Raw genomic sequence first — 16,680 nt, 5'->3', positions numbered from 1 at the left:
TTACCAAAGCGCACCGAGTTCCGCTCACTCTGGCCAATCGCTGGTCCCGCTGTTGAGCACCATTGCAGTGTGGGGAGATCATACGGAGGTGCAGCTCGCTGAGAGAGGGACCATTTAGAGGAAAGATACTCGAACGGGGTGACCGCTCAGGGTGAATACCTCCCTACTTCCCCGACACAGTCACCGCGTGCCATTGCCATAACCAGCTTCAGTTAAGGTGAGTTTGTCATTACCTTATGGCTGTAACACACAGGATTTTCCAGGTAGTCGCAGCCAAGGGCTGCTGGTGACTTGGAACATCATCAGCACTGTTGTGTTGATGTAAGTTAAACCCGCGGTGAGGGCCAGTGCAGATTTAAGTGTTAACTGTCTTTAGCTCGGGCACAGAGCAGATGCTCCAGCGTTGGAGCCAGGCAGTCAGCCGCTTCGGCCTGGTCACGACTGGTGATAAATAAGGATGAGGATGTCCAACAGCTGCTGACTAGAGCAGGAACGCTAACGGCGTGCAAGCCAAGCTAAGGTAGCTAACGTTGACGTACAGGTTGAAGCTGTCGTGGCAACGTAAGAACAGACGTTAGCTCGTTAGCAGTTAACTAACAGCTGCGTAGAACCATTCAGACAACATTTAAGCTAGCTGGAAGGTTAAACAGCACATAGGTTGTTTCTTGACGTTAACCTCTGCACATTTGGTCTGGAATATATATTTACACCCTTTCCTCTGTGACATTTAAGGTTGAAATCCACATTAACGCAGTAGCTTGTATGTTCAAAAATTGTTTTATTCTGAAAATTATTAGCGGAAGTGTCAATTTGCACTCTTTAAGGCATTAGTTGTAACTTTTTAATTGCCAATAGCAACTCTGACTTTCATTTAATTCGTCTTTCACGAAGTAAATAAAGATAACATGGGTTGGGTCTGATTCTGTTGAGTAACGCATATTGGCTTGAGAGGTTGGTGAAGAATAAACTGTTTTGTTTTGTTTTTTACATTAGTTTTCTTGCTGATTAGTAGCTACTCATCACACCATGTTCATTTACATGACCACTACATTTAGATGTATGTGCACACGTTTGCACAGGTTAATGTGGTTAGCAATGTCGGGTTTCACAAATATCTAAGACGTGTTTATTTACAGTTGCCATAGTAAACAAAGGTAAGAGTGCACAGTGCACAGTGCATATCCAGTTTCACCCAGAAACATTTGATCTTTTTAGCTGTTTTCAAGCCTAGTGCCTACAGCTGCACCTTTTGTCTGGAGAGGGTCTCAGTCTTCTCCCAATACTGTGATATACACTAAATCTTGCTCAGAGTTACCAGCAACATAATGACAACATCATTATAATCCCTCTTTGCTGTGCCAAGCCAGTTTATGTGTGCCTAGTTTATCTTTTCTTCAGTAAGTCACGTGAAAGCTGCTTGAAGTGATATTGGTCATGTTAAGTATACTACCCCTCAAATAATGGCGTCATGGGCAAATATATAGAGCTAAAGATCCAGATAATTCCATGCCAGCTGCTGCTCATCCTCCTCTCTCCTCCTCCTTTGCTCTGTCTGCCATCGTGTGTTTTGGGACTAGGCTATCATCAGAGCTGCGGTCTATTTTAGACAGGAACTCCATTTACCCACTTAATCTGTGTCTCTGTCTCCAGGAGGTGAGTTTTTTTTATATTCCTTGGTGGTATAAATGGTAGCTTTCTCAGCCCACGTTCCTTCATGAGCCTTAAAATGTATCAGATCTTTTTATTTATGGAGTTTTTGAATTCACTTCTCAAACTCTGTGCTTTATGGAGCCATGTGCTGTCAATGTTGTTTTTAGACACATATCTGCAGCAGATGTGAGCTTATTGAGACAGCTTTAAACCAAAGCAAATCTAACTGTAACTGTATTGAGCCCCAGAGTGTGTCCCCTCCCACCTGTGCTGATGCACACGCCTAAGGGATCAAAGCTGTAATTAGCCTGCCATGGATTAGCAGTGGGGACTATTTTCCACTGTACTCGCTCCCACAGAGCCAGAGGATCACACAGGCAGCCAGCCCCCTGCTCGTCCTCCTCTTCCAGATGAGAAAATCTGAATTGCCATGTTTGTTGTCAAGGCCAGCAAATGAGAAACCTCACAGTCGTGCTCAGGAGACATTGGTTATCCAGCATTTCTTTAACTGACTGTGGTATTTGGTGTTGTTTGTGGTTATCAGCATCAAAATCTCATCTTGATGTTCTTCAGTGGACTCTTTCTTTGGAGCAGACAATCTTGACAATCAGCTGGATATGTGCTTGGCATGCAGGGAGAGCTGTGTTGCTGCTGACTCACTGCACTGCCAGGTATGAGGTCTGTCTGCATGTTGGCTTTCTCTATGATGTACAGTATGTCTCTCTCTCTCTCAGGCCCCCCTCCTTGCTCAGAGCCTTGTCTCTCCGTCAGCCAAACACGAGTTCATACTGTTCCTCTGGGGACTCCAAAGAGGTGGAGCAGCATAATGTGTTTGTACTCTCTTGTTTGTAAATGAATCAATGCTCTCACAACTGATTGCAACACAATTTGGGAATCACAGGATATATTGCCCGAGCTAATGGTATTCCCATCCAGGCAGTCCTGCGGAATGCATGTCAGGAGGGGGGCTGATGCTTCGTCACATTACCTGTGAATTGGGCTACAAATAATTTTTTAGTCGATACAATAGAAAACAGTGAAAAATGCCTGTTATATTTCCTGCATTGAAATGGCTTTGGGCCACACAAACCAGTTGCATGATATAAAAAAGAAAAGCATCAAATCCTGATATTTTAGAAGCTAGAGACATTAAATTATTAGCATGTTAGCTTGAAACGGAAGCTACTGAAAGACCACCTGTGCTTGTTGCCAGTGTATCCCTAATCTCTCTAAGGAGACAACACATTGTGGCACATTCTTGAACTGTGCTGTAGCTCAAACTTTGTCTTTGTTTATGTGGTTTGACAGTAGTTGGCATGTGACCGAAGATTACGTGTGGTTTCACAAATGAAAAGTGGCCTGTGCTGCTACACTCTGCTGGCATCAGTGGATCGTTGGCTTTGCTGGACATGTGTGAATGTTTTGATTAGGTTAGATTAACTGTATTATCCCTGAGGGGGAGATAACTGGTTCCCATGGAAGTGGTGGAAGACTTTGTTGTCACTGTTCTGCCGAACAGTACGAGCAGTTGATTTCAGAGAGTGCAGTTTATTATTAACACTAGTCCGTGCTTACAGATGAAATGGTTAACCTTTAATCCACCATTCTTTACTGGACATAGTTAATAGCTGATTTTCAGCAAATATTTTAGCCAAGTTTCATCTGTGGGATACATAGACTGTATAAAAAGATGGAAGACGTGCCAGCTCCCTAAAAGTGAAGGCAAAACATTTTCGAGCGCCCCCTGCTGACTGGCTGCAGTATTGGTCATAAAGCCCGCCTCCTCCATGTTAACAGATGGGACATGAGTCAAACTATAAAATCAAAATACACGCCAAATAGGCTACTTTTTTTTTTTAAACATGGTTTCTGTCACAGTTAGTTATTATCCTGCTGATTTACATCCAAGTGCTCATTTTTTCCTACAAGATTATTTTAAATTAGTTATTTGATGCTGTAAAAAGGATGATTGACAGCTCTGTTGACAAATCCGGCTCCTGCAGCCGATCTGTTCCGGATTAGCAGAGTAGATCGTCGAGAGGAGACGTAACTAACACAATCACTACAGTCATTGAAGTTGCTTCAGACCAACACAAGAAGCTGTTCTGCTGTTAAATACTCCAATGTGCGGGAGCTTTGCCGGGTTTTTTCTCAATAAGTTAAGTGTGTGTTTTGGTTAGTGGAAGTGGCTACAGCTCTGGCTCCAAATGACGTCATCATCGCAAGATGGCAGCGCCTATCACAGGGCTATTCTGATCCATCTATATATGCAATCATTAGTCGGATACACATAGAATTAACATAGCTTTTAATTTATGTATTATAAGTTATCATTTCAAAGGCACTAACTAATTTACTCCTACCTTTGTCTGGGTATCTTTAGATTACTTTTTCAAGTATTAGTTGATTAGTTGTTAATTCAAATATCTATGGCAGTTTTTAGTAGCCCAAGTTGATACCTCACATTTTTCTTGCGTTTTCCGAATAGCAACAAGTGATATTGTCTAAAAATATAACTGCATCTTTTACACGTAATACAAAATAAAAAACCAGATGAATAACATTTATGTGATGTATCGATTAGATCTGTATCCGGCCAATGGTACCAAACCACAGAGTATTTAATTTGTAGAAAAGCAGCAGAGAAGCTAGAGCCTGCAAATGACCCACCCTGTCACTCTGTAGCAGAGACCCAGAGGTCAAAATGGCTACAGTAGTTGAACATCACACATGTTTTACACACTATGAACAAGCTAATGATTGTGTGGAAGAAATATACTTGTTTATATGAGAGCCTCTTGCTAGTTATTTTATGATTTTTTATACATATATACTAAGAAATCGCATAAGGCATTTTGAAGGAGTCCAATCTATTCATGTTATTACTTAAGACTGTTACCCACAATTTACATGAGACTGACAGGCACCTTAATGTTGTGCTGTGTATGACTATGACGGTATGTTCTGTTTGTTTTAGCGCAGATAGGTCATCATCCTCTCAGCACCACAGCTCTCTGCTGGGCTTTACCTCCCCGTAGATCGACTCTCCTTGCTCTCCTGCTCAGCTTGCTGGTCACGACTCAGCGCCCGTCTAAAGTTGAACAGGTGCCAAAGCCCGGTTGATTCCGGGAGCCTTTCCATTATTGCCAGTTATTTGTTTTGGGATATGATGGAGAAGACACAGAAGGACAATGGTGGCTTTGAAGCTGTGAGAGATGTGTCTTCTTACATTTGGTGAGGCTTTCTTTGCGGAAAAGGGCGAGGGTGTGTTTCTAAAATTATGCAACCTTACTGAACAAATATGATCAGTCAAAACTCAGTCAAATGCCTGGAGGGAACAGCTTGCGTTGCAGAATTATATTGTTTTGGTGACTAAGTGTTTCATTGACGAGCCAAAGTCTGGCAACAACTCAATGCCTAATGTGTATTAGCTTGGCTTTAGCAGCTATCAGAACTCTGCCATTGTCCAGCTAGTTTAATATCTGTATGTCTGCCGCAGTGGGGGAAAAATGGAGCCAAAACTGCCACATTATTGTTGCTTCTCAAACTGTAGGAAACAATTTGATTTAACAGCTATTATGAGTCCCTGGGGTGGGGAGGAAGTAGCGAGAGGCCAAGCTCTCTGCTTTGATTTTTCTTGGTATTCAGCAGGTTTCGCAGCCTCCCTCCATCATCTGAGGTCGTGGTGTATTAGCACCCACTCTCCTCTGTTTTTTTCCCCCTCCTCTTGTTGATCCTTTGGTCATGCTGGCTTTGGATCTCGGAGCCTGTGGGCTGTGTGCAGTGGTCTTGGCATGTCACGAAAGCTCAAGGTGGCCCATTGTTAGCGGGAGGGCTGAGCGGCTTATATGGCAGTGCAGCGTTTTCCTCCGTTTCTCTGGAGTAAAGTTAAACGCTCAGCTGCTTCCCCCCCCACACACACATACACCGTGCTCACGCTGTCAGCAGCTGTGTTAAATACTGCAGAATTAGCGGTCATGTGTCTGCGGTCTGAACTGTCAGTGAACTTGTGACTGCCCAAGCATTCATTAAAACATCCTCCTCCATGTCATGCCTCTTGTTTTGCATGTCCATCCCTTTGTGAGGCTTTTAATGTGTGTAACATTTTGCTGATGCTGTCAGAGTTGGTTAGCCTGTTTCAGGGTGCAGCTAATGGTAAGGTTTACATTGAAAGTGTGTTACTGAAAGACGCTACAAATGTTGCACTTGCAGTCTATACACGTGCATTCTTATTATGACGCTTTTTATAGCACATTGTGCACAAAACAGTTGTAATTTATTCTGCATAAGATCACAAACTAAATGCTTCAATTGAAGCGAATGCAACCTGCGTATATAAGGCAAGTTGTTCCTCCTTGTTGGCAGTGCTATTATGTGCAGGTGAAGTTAGTGTGGCGCACTCTGGAGGGCCTTAATCAAGCCAGCATGTTTGTTTGTGCATGTGTTCATCCTGTATGTAAATGTGAACACACAACATTTACATTAAAGCCATTTGTATGTTTGATCAGGGGGGAAGTAGGCAGGAGGCTGTTGGCTTTCACCTGTGCTGGTTTGTGTAGTAGCTCGACCTGTCTAATTGGTGGAACCGTGTGTGTGTGTGTGTACATGTGTACCGAGTTGCAACACGGGCCCATCCCAACACGTCTGGCCCTGCAGCTGCAGCAGATCTAATTTTAGCCCAGGATGTGCGTACGCCTCAGTTCCCCGTGCCCGGCCTATGAGAGAGGAGGAGAGGATGAGAGAGGAAAGAGTGGCCAATCTTTCACTCTCTCATCCTTGTCTCTATTCTATCTCTTTCTTTATGCCTGTGTTATTATCTGTAGTTTTTATCACCTGTATTACCTTTTTTGTGTGTCCACGTGTTCTCAGGGCAGTATTATTGATTCACACAGGGGCGTATTGACTCTGTGAACTGCCTGTTTTTGACCTTTACTCTCCAGAAGTCCTTCCTGTCAGTTGGTGTCTCACTGAGGTGCGCAACTGTTGGCCTACCAATATTTAAAGCATCATCATTCTGTGCAGAAAACCATGCAATAGGGGCAATTTCCCTGTGCTGTCGTTGCTATTAATAAACCCCATTCTATTCCTGTGCAGACGGCCTACTACACCTGTGAGTGGCTGGTTCTTGTTACGATTCAGAGAGGCAGGGATGGAGATTACAGCCGACTGGTTCACTGTGGTCAGGTATTAGAGTTAATCCCTCTACCTAGGGAAAGTGTCTGGATGAAGTGTGTGTTTGTGTGTCTGTCTGTTCATGTCGACTATCCATCTGCAAACACAAACGCACCGAAGAGGATGAGTTAAATTCCCCTGAGGACGTCATATCCAGCGTGTTAGAGGAACACTTGGGCAGAGAGCAGGCAAAATTAGCACACGCATGTGTTAGATGTTTGTGCTTAATATGCATTTGGGCTGTGCTACGTGTTTATGTGCAAATTGGCAGACTGGAACCGAACTCACAGTGGTCATGGATGTACCCTAGATTCCTGTAAACATGAATTTTAAACAGCTGAGGACGTAACTCGGTTACTAGTTAGTCTAAATTTAAATGTTCTGATTGGAGCAGATATATTGGGTTCAATTAAGAAAGTAAACATTTTCATATCCCAATATTTAATGTTTTGCATGACATCTTGACACAGTACGGAAACAAAAAGTTCTTTAAGTCCTTTCACTGCCTGCAGCCACCTTGCATTAGCATCTTTCAACAAGAAACCGTCTCTGTATTTGACCCTGTGTGATCCGACCTGCCTGCTAAAGAGGTTTAACACAAAGAAAATATCCAAACAGGGGGTCAACAAACAGTCCTCGCCCACCGTCGTCGTTGGATATTTAGTTTGCCGTGTGTCACAGAGAGCAAACTTGAAAGAAGAGGGACAGCGTCAGAAGTGGCGCAAACACAACACAGCACAGAGCTTGCTCAAGCTCAATAATTCATGGCTGACTGAGCTAAGCTGACCTTGAAAAATCCCCAGTGTTGGACTGTTGAAACCTGGCACTGCTCATTTAGGACAGAGAGGAGAAGTTGAGACAGACAGATACAGACACACACACACACATATACAGAACATTTGTCGTCACATGTTTTCATTTTTTCGTAATTTAATTTGTTGATGCAGGTTAAGATTGTAGTTCACTCATGCTCTTAATTTGACTCTTATTACATTTGTAGTTATTTGTTTGAAATCACATGTTGGAGAGTAGAGATGGGAGGTTCCACTCTTTTACTAACTTGAGTTTATATGAGTCACTCACTCAAGAGTGTCACTTGAGTTGAGCTTGAATCCCCCACCGGCCCAGGCAGTACATGCACTAAAGACTCCCGTCACCCGATCGGGCTAACTTCCGTTTTAGCACTACGCTAACATTAATGGAGATTAAATTTAATTGTGCAGCTCTTCTAGGTCTTCTGATTGTTTTTGGACCTAATTGATCAAGTTCTGATTGTAAAGCGAGTCATTTCGCGGGTTTGTAACGCTCGTTTTCCCGTGATTGTGTGCTGAAAAAGTGGGTGAGGACGCGTGTCTATAAAAAGAGTCTATGTTTCGAACGATTGACTCATGACTCGCACGTCACTATTGGAGAGAAACATGCTCCACATCATGCAACACAACATGTTCCCACCCATATTGACTAATATAAGTATATTGCTTGAGCGCTGTCTCATGATTCCTGTTTTGTGGCCTTAAAGAAATGCATCTGGAAAATTCAACATATCTATAGTTTGGGCTCTTTTTCATGTACGTTGTCTTCCATTTGTTGTTGATGCACCTCAGACTTGGGAATCATAAGGTAAAGCTCCTAACTGCAATGACATCATTGTGTCCATGCTTTGCTGAATCAACAGGGACTAAAATCCGATAGTTTTGACTCCCATCATTCCTCCTCTGCCAAATGTCTGTCATTTATTTAATAGCATCACGTTGTGCCTAAATGCAGTCTGATAATTTAACTCACAAATATTAGTATACAGATGGTGGTTCATGCAGAGTTGCCAGTTAAAGCTAAACAGACAAAAAAAGGAAGCTTTCAGCAAGGAACCAACTCCAGCCTCTGTTGCCAAAAACCCCTCTTTCGCCCCTTGCTGTAGTTAGTTAAGGGAGCGCTTTATTTGATATGCAGCTGAGTTTTCTACAGGTGGAGCACGCATTTTAAACGTCAATATCGCCATCAGTCATGTTTGTTTAACTGTGGGAAGCCAAAATTGTGATTAATATTCTGCTTTCAGCTGTGGTGCTGGTGAGAGAGACTGTAGTTGCGATCGCACCACTTGTTTGGAGGTCGACTGCAGCACACTGACACCGTCTTCAGCTGGAGTATTATGGAAATCTCCTGACACGTCATGTTGACTAATGCGGCTGCAGCATTTGCATTTGTTATGACGACGCTGAAGCAAACTTATTGCTCTTCCAAATGATATTTCCCCACATGATAGAGCACTCACTTGCAGAAATGTGGAAAATTTGTTACATTTCCTCTCAAATATTTTACTTGTTATTTCCTGTCTGTAACGTAGCAATGGCAGCAGTGCTAATCGGAAAGCCCCAACATGATACCCCATGTCAGGCTTTGGTTTTTACCGTGGTTCTTATCACACTAACTGTGAGTAATCCGCGTCTGTCGCTCTCCTCTCCTGTCTTGGTTGTTTTGTGTGGTTCTTTGTACTTTTCAGGGCTCTAACCTTGCGTTTGTTTACACTGGTTTAATGAGTCACTTAGTTACGGATACCCGCGCGATTCATCTCTCTGTCATGACTGATGAGCATTGTAAGGTGCTTGAGGGTGCCCTCCATTTAGTAGTAACTTGAAATAAGACTCCAGCTACTTAGTGTGTAGATGTAAGCAAAAGCTGCAAAGTGTCACCCGTTGGAAAAGCTTTATTTTATCATAATAATCATCCGTCGTACTTAAGCCTTCAACCTAATGAGCACCCTAACTACCGGTAAACAGGTTTGTTAAGCTGACATGCAGATAAACAGACAGACAGTGAACACAGCAGCAGTGTGGGATTAGCACACAAGCTGTCTGTCATAGAGCTGCCTTGATTAGCATGCTCCTAGTGTTTGTTTATGGACTTGCACAGCATGTTGATTAGCATGCTGCAGCTGGTGTCAGTCCTGTACGTCCTGACAGCTGGCAGAGGAGCGGACAGGTGAAGAAATGGCACATGCTCTTACAGACAGTGGTTTGGCCATTGAAGAAGTGAATGTCAAACTGTTGCTATTTTGGATTCTAGCGGTGACACACAGTCACAATAATCTCTACCAGGGTGAGATTAGTTAGTAGTTAGATCGACACGTGTTACACTCTGTACCTGCCTGGCTGGGCAGCTCAATGGCCCTTTTCTCAGTTATGTATAAATTAGCGGCAGTGTAAAAGATACGTTACGGCAAATGTTTTTATTTTTATTTTTTTGCGTAAATACTGAGATAGAAAAACGTAACACTTTTGTTGAATTGACATGAAAATATTACAACAAAAAATGCAACAATATGTTTGTTAGTAACTCCATATTTGGCTGATCGCTGGAGTCAGCCCTACACATGGGTCTGTATGTGACTGACTGACTAACTGACTGAGTGACGGGTTCTTTCAGAGCCGTAGAGAGAGAGATGCGACATTACAATGGCGGATCATGGAGCATATTGGACCTCCACTGACACGACTCTCTTGCTGTGTTCGAAATGCCATACTATACTAGCAGTATGCACTGATTTGGCCAAAATGTAGTGTGCAGTATGCCAAGAATACCCCAATCTCGTACTGATTCTGAGAAAATCTCCAGTATGCATCGGACCAGTCTACTGCGCCTTCTGTATCCCACAATGCAAAGCGCTGGGACGTCACAGCGGCAGTTGAAATGACAGACAGCAGCAGCTTTCCAGCAGAAAGCGCTTTAGCTAAAGAAACGGCAGGTATTGTTTACTTCCGCCTGGCGTAGCAGACTGCAAAATGAATTTAAAAAGCTCCTCCATACTACATGCTATATACTATGCAGTATATAGCATGTAGTATATAGTACGACATTTCGAACACAGCCTTAGTCTATACGGCTCTGGACACTTTTTCAGGGAGTAGGCGGGGCTGCTCCTCCTCTGCTCGTCCACCGTCCTCACCTACGTCCGCAACGTGCGCCTGCTTTCAAACACATTATCATCGGCCTCATAAGGACAGTCCTTGTAACACATTGCCCACAAAAGCGCACACTGACCTGATGTGGTCAGCCGCATACTAGGTTTTGACCTAGTCTTGTTTAAACAATGACTGCATCTTTTGCAGTCTTTTCCTTTGATGCTACCAACAGGTCAAAGTTTTCCCTCAGCTCAATGTCAGAAACATACAGGGAGTGAGAAACAGAGCTGCTGTGTGCAGTCAGAGCAGACCGGTGAAGGCATGTGGTGAAAATTAACCCCCTCCTCTGCCCCCCGTCACTCGCTTGTCATGAATGAGTCTTTCCTGCTGCGTTCACACAACGGCTGCCCCCGACTTCTACCTGACATTTTACTAGGAGGCTTGCAGGAAAAAGTCTGGATAAAGTCGGGGTCAAAAATTCAGCCGTTTGTGTTTACACATGCAGCCCACCTGTAAATGTCAGGAAATGTTCAGGAGCGGTTTGGTACTCCAAACTGTTAGCATCCCAACAAGCTAAACAAAGAGGGTGAACATGTTAAAATGATATGAATTACACTGCTGGCATGCTGATGTTGTGTCCCTCTGTCCTTTGCTGAGTCTAGGCTGAAGATTGGACAAACAATGAGAAAAATACTTGAATATTTGTTGTAAAGAAAAATGTGCAGCAAATTTGCTCACTATCAGGTTCTTTTGTACAACAATAAAACACTGTTGCTAGTTTATTAGGTCCACCTAGCTTAAACTAATGCAGTCTTAAAATAGCAACCGTCTCATGCATATTACATTCACGACAATTAGTGTTCAATTTTGTTAACTATACTAAAGAGGTGTCACTTCTAGCAGCTGAGTTCTGAGGTAATTCTGTGAGGGCTGCTACTAGCTTTAATATTTATGACAGTTTGTTGTTAAACACAAAGAACAGCTCCGTCTTGAAGCCAAAGCCCGTGTTGGCTTTGGCTTCCACCATCTGAGCGTTAAACAGCGCGTACAGCAATGTCATTGTGGTTTGGGGTTTGAAGTGCCGTAAACAGGATGGGCCGGCACTCTCCTATTCCCTCGTGAGCCTCGCCACGGGACAATGAGCAGGGCCGGCACGGAGGAAGAGCGGCGCTTGAAGGAAAATTTGCTTATTGTCATTCGGCAGGCCTCATTAGGTGTATGACATATTTAGCTAACAGTGACGGCTGACTGCGGAGCATTGTTGCTACCAGACACGCAGGCTCTGGGGTGAAATGGGGCCAAAGTGGGGAGAAAAGACACTGTAGTTCATTACAGTACAGTTCCAGCTAATTATGCATTATTGTACCCAGAAAGTAGGACATAGTACAATTGGAAAAATCCTCATCATGTGTAGAAAACGCATGTTCTTTTGTTACAGTGCAGCCATTGTATGATTTGAGGCACCTTCAAAATGCTGTCTGGCTTGTTCAGCAATTCAGAGACAGTAAAAACGGTGTTGTCTCTTTTACTTGCCTGGTAGTCTTTGAAAGGTCCTCAGAGAGGCTTCATTGATGTAGATCTCTCCTGCTTTCTCTCCTCCTTATTGTAACAGAACCATGATTTTTTTAAAGGAGGAGGAGTGAGCAGGAGTCATGCACATTTGGAAGGATTTATAAGAGATAAAAAGAAGATTGTAACTCCACAGTTTGACCTAGGAAAAGCAGTTTGTTATAGTTAGTTTGTGAATGATTTGAGGCTAAAGTGTACATATTATTTAATCCAGTATAAAAAAATTGCTCTGAAATAGTTTGTGCTACAAAAGTACATGTAATTTAAATTGTAACTTCGAAATACAGAAACTGTGTCTCAATTCAGGGTCCGCGTCCTTCGAAGGACGGGCTCTACAAAGGATGAGTCACTGTAACCTGCGTAGACCGCCAACTGGCAGGCCAAACTGAAATGAGATTGGATTGAAAGGAGAAATGGGATTTCCTTTTTGTGTCACCAGCTGTTCCCACCCTTACACTTGTGTTACCAAACGCCCTTCCTGTCGCCTAGCAACAGGTAGCTAGCGGGCAAACTAGCTATCGTAACTCTACGTAACTTAACCTATTATTTTAAAGATTATTTGTTTCAAGGCCCCTTTTGTGTTTTTTTAAAGGGGGGTATTATGCTAATTTCAAGCTTTATATTTCACTCTGATTGGCCAGCTCTCCGAAGCCTGCTGATAGAAAAACCTGTGTGAAACCTGACGTTCACAGCAGCCTGCAAACTGACCGGAGAGGCCTGGGGATTACTCCAACATACTTTTACCTACAGATTTGAAACTTTGACATCCATCATTGTAACATTATATATACTGTATGTCTTAAAATGTGAAACAGCATCATACCCCCTCTTTAAAGTAAAATTAAGAGCATTTGTATGGGCCGAGAAGGATGCACCTGATGGATCCTTCATGGCACGGGAAAAGGAGGACGCATTTGTCGGCCGCATCTGATGTAGCCTTTGAAACGGGATAGCCTTCGACGTGCCGCTGTGACACAATCGGACTTCAAATACATCCTTCAAAAGATGCTAGATAATGCATTTTCTAGCCAAATAATTGAAGAGTTAATGATTAATTAAATTAAAGTTGGTTTAAAGTGAATTCCCTGACAAATTAAAGAAGTGTCAAAAATCTAATAATGTCATCAGTAAACCGCCTGGCTCAATGATTTGTAACATTTCCCACTACAGCTTCCTTATAAATGCAGACATATTACAGTTATAGTTAGCTGAATATAAACCTGTATATCCTAAGCCTCCTGCTTACACTGTTTGGTAAAGTTCTAGAAGAGAAGAAATTGGATAGATACTTCAAACTCACCCTCAAGATTTAAAATATGTTCTTGTCAAACCTTTAACTTGCCATCTTATACCTAATATATTTATGTTTCCGATTTAGCTTTATGCTGTATTATTCATTCCTTATCCCTCCCTCTGCTGTATTCACTGGACCTGGAGGCCCTGTTACCCCGGGCTTTGATGACTCACACAAAATGAGTCTGCTTTATCTGGCTAAAGCAGAATGAATAGCTTCTTTACAGCTTTCAATAGACAGAGGGTATACGCATCTTTCCAGACAGATGGGACTTGTGCGTGGTAATTTCCTCGACTCTTTGTGATGAATTGCTGATGTAAGAGTCCTTCAGATAACCACAAGGCTGCGTTTGAAACGCTCGTCGTCAGAAGGAGGGCTCGGTGATGTGGCACTGTCTGCTTCTCAGGGCCTCAGAGCCTCCGCTCTGTCTGCCAAACACAGTAAATACTTTGGGTGTGGATGCTCAAGATGCATTTTTAGCAGGCGAGGACAACAAGTTGGCCAGCTGACTGTTGCTATGCAACAATAGGAAACTTAAAAATTTACTCCATTCCTCAAAATAACCTTTTAAAAAAAGAGTTTGCTGAACAAATGCACAGTTTGTTTATTATGCAACCGAATGATTTTTATTGGTTTGTACACAGTGAGGCTTATTTATATCACAGTCATGCTCTCTCATGTTAAAACTGCATGGTTTAGGGGAGGGGGTGTAAACCATCTGTTGGTTTTGGTTTCATGTTGCCAGCTGCAGTTTAGATGTTGTCAGCTGCTTTGTACATAGTCTTTACCAATTAATTGTCAGATATGATGTGTGGTGACCAATATTCGGTAACGTTAATAAAAGTAACTCATTACATTACAAGATAACTGCCATTAAAAAGTAACTTGTTACATTACTGCCTTACCTTCTGAGAAAAGTAAAGTGTTAAACCTTCCTTTGTGACTCGTTACGTCGGTTATATTGTTGTCAATCTTTGAATGTATTGACGGTAACTTCATTGTAAAGCCGAGTTTACGGCCCATAATCGGTCACTCTGCAGCCTCATAACAGGAATGACATGCAATATAACCTTTACCTTTATTGTAATAAAAGCTGAATACTAGCTTATCCTTTGAAAATGATTCTGGCATTTTGACTGTATCACTTTAGTCTGTTATCATTGTACTTACGTGCGAGGTCATCATTGGTTACACACACTTGCTAACATGCTAAATTGACTACCTGCCTAAGCTTTATATGACCCCAGTTTAGTGAATGTTTTATGCAGATGACCGTGTTTGTTACGATAGTGTTCCTGTGATGATCTGACAGATGGATCTCTTTGTCCTGGTTGTTGCAGGTGAGCCTCAGTGATTGACAGATGTGTGACACTGTGGAGAACCATTCGCCTCTCCCAGTGGAGATCTGAGTTCTGGGACACTGAGGTAAGCACAGCATGACTCTCAAACTCCTTTATACTATTTTATTTTATGGATATTCATGATCACCTACGTTCAGAATTTGTTTTCTACTTAGATTCTGTTATCAATCTTTATTGAATATTTTAATATAAATACCCCTGAGGGAGGATTCTTGTAATATTAGGGATGCATGGTATTGATTTTTTGGTCAGTATTTTTCAACTCATTCTGGCCAATTGCAGATGCTGATACCATCATATGTTCATATTTTGTCACCTAATTGCAGCGATTATTATTATTATTATTATACCTACACTTATTGTGATGGCAGGCGCAGAAATAAAATAAATGCTTTCTAAATGTTTACAATCACTGGACAAGAAAAATACTGCCACTACTTTAACTAAGGTTACATGTATAACATGGCTTTTTAGGAGTAGTAGTTATTGGACAACAAAACTTGCTACTCTGTATCTTTATACTGCCCTCCACTAGTGATGCAATCAGATTTATGATTTATCAAAAATTAAGCCTTGTGTCCCAATATTCAGCAGTAAAAAGTCATGTAAACTCTCATGTTAGATGTGGTGTGTTCAATGTCCGAATTTTAGCTCAAAACAGAACTTTTGAATTTTCATGTGAACTATTGCAGTCAATGGAAAAGGGCTGTGTTTATATTAAGTAGGAATTTTCTAACCGCCAGTTACTGTTGCGCTAGCATGCTAACCGATGGTTACCTTTCCACCAGCATGCCAAGAGAAAGAAGGCCAACTCTGCATCGCTCCCATGTTCACCATTCTGAATTGGGCCCAGTTGCTAATTTGAACCACTCCCACACTCACCTATACGCTGTGATTGGCTCAGGGAACCACGACAGCGCCCCTCCTGAAAACGTCCTGTGCAAAGTTAAAATACAGAATAGATGCAGAGGGAAGGGTCTGCACACACACTCACCAACACACATATATAGAGGCCCATTAGTGGTGATTTATATTATATTATATTTGTAAAAGTCTATATTTTATTTTTCTAAGAAAATCCTACTTATTAAATCTTTAAACATCAGTGTGTCACTTCAGCAATCAGTCGTTGTTGTGAAAGTTAATTACAGAAATCTCTAATTTTTGGAGATGAAATACACAAAATCACAGAGCTTTGTCTTGATTGCTGAGTATTTGACACTAGTTTGAAACCTGCCTCTCCTTGCACGGAGAGCTGTTACCACAACCCACTTGTGAAAGTACCTCAGACTTTGCGGTTTCTCCAGGTAGCTCAACATGCTGTGCTGTGTGAATTCGAGACATGTGACTTGAAGGTTTAATGGCACATCTGCTCAGATTGACTGGCCCTGATTCTCTGCTGATCAGCAGATCTGATATAATTTGTTTTCTCAAAATCCGTCACTTCGGTGAATATTTGCCATTGCCTGAAAGTCACTAAACTGCAGTTTCCATGGTAACTGATAAGCCTGTCCTGCCGATGGAGAATTTCACTTCAGAGCGTCTTTGACAGTTTGACAAGCCAGAGGAAATGAATGAGTCAGCCTTTCATGAAGAGCTGAACAAGCTAACTAAATGGAGCCTTTCAATTCACACTCTCAGATTGAAGGAGAGCGCTCACACAAAGAGATTAGACCGCTTCAGATTGTCATCTGCTCCGAGCAGCGACCGTGATCTCCGTCTCCTCCAGCCACAG

At 42.3% G+C, this 16,680-nt stretch overlaps 1 protein-coding gene across 2 annotated transcripts in view; it reads left to right on the top strand.

Annotated features, from left to right (window-relative positions):
- The first annotated feature begins 78 nt into the window (after positions 1–78).
- Positions 79–16,680, top strand: part of LOC138592494 (hyccin 2-like) — a 46,394-nt gene continuing 29,792 nt past the window's right edge. For both annotated transcript variants that reach the window (XM_069663314.1, XM_069663315.1), the window contains exons 1-2: positions 79–217; positions 14,925–15,009. The gene's annotated coding sequence lies outside the window, so the exon portion shown is untranslated. The remainder of the gene's footprint in view (positions 218–14,924; positions 15,010–16,680) is intronic.

Source organism: Semicossyphus pulcher, unplaced genomic scaffold (genome assembly GCF_022749685.1).
Source record: "Semicossyphus pulcher isolate SPU_LCO1_2020_fin unplaced genomic scaffold, fSemPul1.0.p SCAF_15, whole genome shotgun sequence".
NCBI classification, from domain to species: Eukaryota; Metazoa; Chordata; class Actinopteri; order Labriformes; family Labridae; genus Semicossyphus; species Semicossyphus pulcher.
Note: the sequence above shows the minus strand (reverse complement) of the source record. Positions and strands in the feature narration are given on the sequence as shown.